Raw genomic sequence first — 7,192 nt, 5'->3', positions numbered from 1 at the left:
GTAAAGGTAAAGGTTTCCCTTATTTATTTATTTACTGTACTTCTGCCCTTTTCACTCCCGAAGGGGAACTCAGGGCAGCTTACAAACTATGGCCATAATTCAATGCCAGATTCAAATAATAACAATATCAATAAAACACAGTATTATAGAACTGTAAAAAACACATACATATCAATGAAAATAGTCTTTCAAATGATTAAAACATAATAACACATATTAAAACATATCAAACTTGCATTGCACTGAAGCATAATTATAGGACTTACAGTCCAGTTGCTTAAACTGCCAAAACCCTGATAAAGAGCAGCTCAACACCCTCAAGACATTGCCACACACAGCCCACTCCCATTTAAAATTAGTCCAATCCACCCCATAACCAATGAATGCCCCCTTGACATGAGGTTTAGTCGTGTCCAGCTCTGGCGGGTGGTGTTCATCTCCATTTCTAAGCCGAAGAGCTGGCATTGTCCGTGGACACCTCCAAGGTCATGTGGCCAGCATGACTGCATGGAGTGCCATTACCTTCCTGCCGAAGTGGTACTTATTGATCTACTCACATTTGCATGTTTTGGCAGAAGATGGGGCTAACAATGGGAGTTCACCCCGCTCCCCGGATTTGAACCACCAACCTTTCAGTCAGCAAGTTCAGTAGCTCAGTGGTTTAACCTGCTGCACCACCATGGGCTCCTATAAATTACATTAAATTCGCAGGTTCTAATCCGGAGAGCAGTGTGACCTCCCACTATTAGCCCCAGCTTCTGCCAACTTAACAGTTTGAAAACATACAAATGTGAGTAGAGCAATAGATACCACTTTGGCGGGAAGGTAACTGTGCCATGCAGTCATGTTGGCCTTGGAGGTGTCTATGGACTACGCCAGCTCTTCAGCTTAGAAATGGAGATGAGCACCAACCCCCAGAGTCAGACACGACTGAACTTAATGTCAGGGGAAAACCTTTACCTTTACTTAACTATTAAATCATATTAAACAAACAAATGTAAACAACATTTAGACATTTAAAATATGGAATTTAAAATATAATATAAACATTAAAATCACATAATTCAGAAACCATAATCCGAGGCCTTTCCAAATGTCAGTTGCACATAATCCTGTTCGTTTTTTGCACTGCTTACTGCCCAATGGCTTGGTCCCACGTCCATGTCTTTACTTTCTTTCTGAAGACCAAGAAGGTGGGTGCTGATCTAATTTTGTTAGGGAGGGAGTTCCACAGATGAGGGGCCACCACTGAAAAGGCCCTGTCTCTCAATCAATGCCTGATATCGGAAGCAGGAATGAGCATGGAGGGTTTGTCCCTTCAATTCCTGATCAAGATGTTTGCCCTTCAAATACCGCACCAAAAGTTCCACTTGTGATCTCTCAGAGGCATGTTTTAAACTATGTTATTCATTTCCATCATCAGCAAAAACAGATGTACCAAACTTCAGCAGGTTTTTCACCTCTTAACTTGGATAAAACATTTTCTGTTCATATATGCACTTGTGCATATATATCTTTTCAAGGGCAGCCTAGGTGTAGAAATTCTCTTTATGCCACTCATTCTTCTAGGAGGAACCGTTCCTTGCAGGAATAGCAATATCATGAGCTACAACCTGTAATTATGCACATAGGGTGAGATGAATATGTACTTTTTGGTCTTGGAGCTTCAGAATCATCAGGATGCACACTGCAAATCCTCATTAATTTCTTTCCATCTCTCTCTTTCTCTCTTTCCTGTCTTTCAGCCGACTGAATGTGCCGCGTGGCTGTTTTCTCAACTCTGCCTACACAAGTTGTGTTTGTGAGGGCTTAGCCAGATTACTAAGTAACACTTCCTGGAACTTGCTATAAGCATTTGCTTGGCCCCCACACAATCTTTGGTTTCCTGCTTAGGCTAGTCTGAAATCCATTAAGAGCTTTTACATGCAGATTCTTCTGTTCCACAAAAAACAAAGCAGCTTCCTCTCTTTCTCTCCCTCTCCCTTTCCCTCCTCTTTTGGGGTCATAGTCCTGGTTGGAATTGCTAGAGATTTAAGATTTTAATTTTGGGCTGTAAGAGGCCAAGTTGGCCATTTCTCCACAGAAAGTCCCTGACTCTCTGAAAATATATTCACAAGGCCTTTTAGGCTTATGGTGGCAACATTAAATAAAAATCTTGTGCTGTGAGATCCTAGACTTGTAGCCTTGCCATGTGCGGTGTTCAATTATCACATACAGAAAAGTTGTGTATTTATATTTGTCGTGTCAGATCAACCAGTCAATTATATTACATTTCTAACAGAACAAAGCAAACAAACAGACAAAATACAAAATTGGTGAGTTTGGTAGTTGATTAAATGTCCTTTGACCAGTATCTGGCCACTTGGAGTGCTTCTGGTGTTGCTGCAAGAAGGTCCTCCATTGTGCATGTGGCAGGGCTCAGGTTGCATTGCAGCAGGTGGTCAGTGGTTTGCTCCTCTCCACATTCGCATATCGTTGTGTATGAATGTGTAGTCTTTCAGGTTATATGTCAACCTATAGTAATCCTATTAATTTCACAGGGTTTTCTTAGGCAAGGAATACTCAGAAGTGGTTTTGCCAGTTCCTTCCTCTGAAATATGACCTACAATACCTGGTATTCACTGGCAATCTTTCCAAATACTAACCAGGCCTGATCCTGGTTGGCTTGCAAGAGCAGATAATTCCTTTTGTAGTACGTCAACATGGTTTCCAAGGCAGGTCATGATAGGATATTGGGCTTATGTGACTGTTCCAAATCAGGTGAATGGCTCCAGGATATACTATTGTGTTTTGAGGTGTTACAGTAAAAGATAATGTTCGTTGAAGTGGAAGGCAACAAGAAAAGAAGATGGTCGCATTAGACACAAATGGATTCAGAAAGCGAAGTCACAGCTCTGAGTTTGTGAGATCTGAGTGGGGCTCTTGGAGCTCTTTCGTTTAGAGGGAGACCGTAAAGTAAAACTGGCTTGATGCCAAATGGAACCATAAATATAGCAGCAGATTTCCCACAAGAAGCACTGCCTGAATATCAAGCAAAAGGTGGGTGCTAGAAACAATATCATACGAAAGCCGACTGGCACAACCTGGGGATCACAACCAGACACAGTTAAGACATCTGCCCTTGCGCTATGCTACTCTGCTGCTGATTATGCATGCCCAGTGTGGAACACATCTCACCACGCTAAAACAGTGGATGTGGCTCTTAATGAGACATGCCGCATTATCACGGGGTGTCTGTGCCCTACCCCACTGGAGAAATTACACTGTCTAGCCGGTATTGCACCACCTGACATCCGCCAGGAAGTAGCAGCCAATAGTGAAAGGACCAAGGCAGTGACATCTCCAGCTCATCCCTTGTTTGGGTATCAGCCAGCACGTCAATGACTTAAATCAAGAAATAGTTTTCTAAGATCACTGGAACACCCCAACAAGCGAGAGTCTAAAAGTGGCAGGGTCAAACCCAGAACCCCAATCAATGGCTGATACCAAATGAGAGACTCCCCACTGGGCACACAGAAAACTGGGCGATTTGGAAGGCACTGAACAGACTGTGCTCTGGCACTACAAGATGCAGAGCCAATCTTAAGAAATAGGGCTACAAAGTGGAATCCACGACATGCAAGTGTGGAGAAGAGCAAACCACAGACCACCTCCTGCAATGCAACCTGAGCCCTGCCACATGCACAATGGAGGACCTCCTTGCGGCAACACCAGAGGTACTCCAAGTGACCAGATATTGGTCAAAGGACATTTAATCAGCTACCAAGCTTGCAAAGTTTGTGTTTTGTCTGTTTGTTTGTTTTGTTAAAAATGTAATACAACTGTCTGGTTGCTCCTGACACGATAAATAAATAAATCTCCCGCAGAATGCAAAAACCAGAAGGTGAGAGCCTGGGGACTCAGTTTGGAAGGAGGCGTCATTGGCAAGTCAACTGATTTTGTGGTGGAGGCCATTAGAGATGATGTTGGCACACTAGATTTTTCAGTGAATGTGATGACAAAGGTGACGGCTCTTGTGATGTGCACTACTGGCCCCAGGAACCTAGCAAGCATGCTGTTCATGTGCTCTGCAACAAGAAGGACATAAAGCTCAGTCCCTGCATGGCTGAGATCAAAGCTGCTCCCAAAGACTTCCACCCTGAGAAGGTAAAAGCCCATGGTCCAGGGCCAGAGAAGACAGGTGTTGCAGTCAACAAACCTGCAGAATTTACAATAGATGCTAAGAATGGTGGAACGGCACCTCGCAAAATGCAAGTACAGGATTCTGATGGATCTCCCGTGGATGTCTCCGTAAAGAACAATGGCAATGGCACCAATAGCTGCTCCTATGTGCCCAAGAAGCCAGCGAAGCTCACAGCCATGGTCTCCTGGGGAGGAGTCAACATCCTCAACAGTCCCTACAGGATGAATGTTGGAGCTGGCAGTCATTCCAACAAAGTGAAAGTATATCGTCCTGGTGTGGCAAAAACTGGCATGAAGACTCATGAACCTATTTATTTTACAGTCAATTGCACAGAGACTGGACAAGGTGATGTCAGCATTGGGATTAAGTGTACCCCAGATGTTGTGGGTCCAGCCGAGGGAGACATCAACTTTGTCATCATTCGGAATAACAATGAAATGTTCACAGTTAAGTACACTCCCCATGGTGCTGGCAGCTATACCATCATGATGCTTTTTTGCTGACCAGGCCACCCCCACCAGCCCCATCAGAATTACAAAATACATCCATACATAATTGAGAGGTAGGCACATAAGAACTGAATTCATCCCAAAGCAAACTGTTTCTCCTACCAAGAGGTGCGCTAAATGTGGAACTGGAGCTGTTTTGTGACTTTTGACACACCTTCTAGGTTCCTGCGCAGCATCCTTTTTCTAGTCAACACAAAAACCACCCCCCAGGAATGGCAATTCATCTTTTAAGTAATATGCAGTTAGTCCTGTACTGAGTAATTTCATTTTTTCAAAATCAGTAGTAGACGTCCAGCTACTTCTAATTTTTACCAGTTGATGTGGGTCCTGGACAACCCTTTGTTGCTTATTCATTCAGTAGTTTCCGACTCTTCCTAACCTCATGGACTAGCCCACACCAGAGGTCTTGTCACCACCCCAGCTCCTTCAAGGTTAAGCCAGTCACTTCAAGGATAACATCCATCCGTCCTGCCCCTCTTTCTTTTTCCTTCCATGTTCCCAGGTATCATTATCTTCTCCAGGCTATCCTGTCTTCTCATTATGTGGCCAAAATACTTCATCTTTGCCTCTAATATCCTTCCTTCCAATGAGAAGTCGGGCTTTATTTCCTGGAGTATGGACTGGTTTGATCTTCTTATGGTCCAAGGCACTCTCAGAAGTTTCCTCCAACACCACAGTACAAAAGTGTCTATTTACCTTGCTCAGCCTTCTGACAACCCAGTGGTAGAAAATGTGGACACCAGATTCACCAAAGCTGTCAACCTTTAGTCTATTCCAATTTTATTTATTCATTTGAGGCTTTGCAGCAGCTATGGGCAAACCAGGCCCGAGGGGGCAGATGCGGTGCTTTGGGCTCTTTTCTCAGGCCTTCCTATCTTTCACCTCCCTATAACGATAAGGACATGGTGGCCCACCCACGTCCTCATGCTGAGAGGAGAACAGGGAAGTCACATGCAGCCCCAGTTTGAGCCTTTTCCTGGCCTGCTCCTTGGTCTCCATGGGACTTAGCTGCTCTTCACTGGCACACATGGAGCCAGTGTGTTCCCCTTCTTCCAGGTCTCCACCTCTGACAACAAGGAAGGTGGCTCCCATTCTACCTCCTCTTCCTCCTTCTCAACTACTGCCGCCACTTTCCTCAAGGGCAAGTTAGGTAAAATCAGTTTGGTCATATGTTATGGTATGTCTTAGAAGAAAACTCAGTCTTTGCTTTTGTTTTTCATGAATGTTCCCATTACAAAATGCATAAGGATTTGGTTGAACTACAATTCCCAAAAATCTTGGGCAAATCCCCCCTTGGGAAGAACAGGAGCAAGAGGGAAGAGAAGGAGAGCTCCTGGCAGCCACATGCCCAGGTGGCAGCGGTAGAGGAGGAAGAGGAGGAGGAGCTGCCCCCCTTGTCATGGGGGGGGGGGCAGCGGCCCAGAAGAAGGAGAGTGTGTTGGCAAGGAGCAGATGAGTCCCATGGCAGTGGAGGCCAAGGTGTGGACCAGGAAGGGGCTCTGCCTGGGCTGGTGCTGATGAGCACAACTTCTTGGGCACAGTCGTGGACCAGGCAAACTGCTGTGTGTGAAACCCTGCAACAAAGCCCCCCCCCCGCCTCTCCTCTCCCTCTCTGTCCAGCCCACCCACCCCACTCCGACCCGCTCTGTGGGCCCCCAAGTTAAAAAGTTTGCCCGTGCCTGTCCCAGCCAGATGTCTCCCTCTTCACCTATCTGCGCCCTGTCTTTGATGATACCCAGGGACTGGACCTAAGGCCTTAGGTAAGGTATGTAAAGGAGGCCTTCTAATGCTGCCTGGTGGTTCTCCCCCAGTATGAGGAGCTGGGGCCTATGTGGAGAGTTTAAATGGCTCAAACCACAAATACATTCCGTGGTAGGACTAAGGAGCCTAGAACCCTAGTAGCTGCACTGTAAAAAAAATCTAGTGTAGCATGGATCATATAGTTTGCTTTCCCTGTGCATGATATATTCCCAAAAGCAAAAAAGCTGGCTCTTTTGTTGCCTTTTTATACCTTCACTTTCCTTTTCCTCCCCCGCCCTATTCTCCCTTCATTTTGCTTCCCCTTGGATTTCATAATGAGAATTCTTAGTCCTTTTTCATCTTCAATGAGCTTAGCAAACATTCTCTAATTAACCCAGAGGTTAAGCCTAAACTTGAGTTAATTTAGGTTTGGAAAGCAGTTTGTAATTTTTATGTGCATGCACATGTTTAAAAAAAATGAGAGGGAGAAGTTAATGTGCCTTCTCTGGTGTTCTGTTGCTAAAAGTACCTGCATGTATCTCCACTGCATTCGAAGCTCTGCCTGCTCTTTGCCAAAGGTGAAGCAGTTGCTTGACTTGTGAATGTTGATGGAGGGCCATTGGGCTGACCACCATCCAGTGTTGTTTGGTGCAGAAGGCACCAAAGAGAGGAAGAAGCTTACCTGGACTTTCCTTCCTCCTATGAAATACTTCCCACTGAAGGAAATAGGACTGTTAAAGTTTAGTTTTCAATACCACTC

The 7,192-nt window shown here is 45.0% G+C and overlaps 1 pseudogene; it reads left to right on the top strand.

The window, feature by feature from the left end:
* The first annotated feature begins 2,702 nt into the window (after positions 1-2,702).
* On the top strand, positions 2,703-4,686 carry LOC137096590 (filamin-A pseudogene; annotated as a pseudogene).
* Positions 4,687-7,192: the final 2,506 nt, after the last annotated feature.

Source organism: Anolis sagrei, chromosome 3, assembly GCF_037176765.1.
Source record: "Anolis sagrei isolate rAnoSag1 chromosome 3, rAnoSag1.mat, whole genome shotgun sequence".
Classification (NCBI taxonomy): domain Eukaryota; kingdom Metazoa; phylum Chordata; class Lepidosauria; order Squamata; family Dactyloidae; genus Anolis; species Anolis sagrei.
This window is presented reverse-complemented; position numbering and strand designations above follow the sequence as displayed.